This window comes from Callorhinus ursinus, unplaced genomic scaffold (genome assembly GCF_003265705.2).
Source record: "Callorhinus ursinus isolate GAN/ISIS: 27379988/994484 unplaced genomic scaffold, GSC_fseal_2.0 scaffold4, whole genome shotgun sequence".
Taxonomy (NCBI): Eukaryota; Metazoa; Chordata; class Mammalia; order Carnivora; family Otariidae; genus Callorhinus; species Callorhinus ursinus.
In genome coordinates, this window is record NW_027397066.1 from 132,257,909 (window position 1) to 132,259,054 (window position 1,146).

Consider the following 1,146-nt stretch of genomic DNA (forward strand, 5'->3'; position numbering starts at 1 on the left):
TATAAGCTAAGAGATTTGACATACAGATATGATGTAACTGTATTTTTTTTTCTGCTGGAATAAATAAAATATTAAGGGAACTGCTTATAAAAGCCAACCTAGTAAATGTATTGATCGGTGAAGCCTCTGCTCTGAATCTTATGTATTGCCTTTTCCTTGGATAAAACAAAGACACATAGACCTGCAGAGACTGCAGTGTAAATCTGTCCTCAAATCATTGCCTCCTTGTCAAAGGCAGTCATGTGTTGTGGCCCGCTGCTACCTGCCAATTGTTAATATTCTTAGATATTCTGTGAGTCAGTCGTTAAGCAGAGCCATTAGTAAATATAAATTTACATAAACTTATAATTAAATAAATTACATTAAAATTAAAGGCATTAAATAATTAAGTCATCACTTTTTAATTACATTACTACCTGTCACAATTATTCTTTCACTCTTCTTTTGAGGTGATTTATGTCTGTTGTATATGTATGGTGGAACTACTATAGAATTTGGTGAAGTTGTACATCTCTTTCCAATTGCATAATTAAGGATGTCATGTCAGACATAGAGTGGGGATATTTTATGGGAATCTTCAAATGTTATAAATCAGGGATTTTTTCCCCCCTTATGGAGCTGGTTGTTAAAACATTTACTAGCACACCACTCATGCTAGGTCACCATTTCTGTCAGGGGTGTATAAGAACATGATGAAAGTGATCTGTGTAGAATAAACTGCATCCTCACCATCCCAGAAATTATTCCTTAAGGCCACAGTTAGGAAAATATTATCATTCAACAGGCTAACCAATTACAGTGAAAGAATGGAAATTTCGACATCCCCTATTCATGATGCATGGGAGCTTTTGCTCCTTGCCACAGCACCGTACTGACTTCAAATTCTAGTTCATTGCTGTTTCATATTTAGCTTTCTGCCACATGAGAATCTTATCTCTGAGAGTGCTTGAGCTTGCACTGGCGGAGCATGTGGACCTAACACAAATATACCAAGCCCAAGTCTCAGGCAAGTCTCTTGACTATTTAGTACTGATCTTAAAGCTTCTCGAATACATCTAACTTGCAAAAACTTAGAGCCAACTTTCAATTTTATCATTAACGGATCTTGTCATATTTTTTTCCTGTCCCTCTCATCTTTTTGTTTCC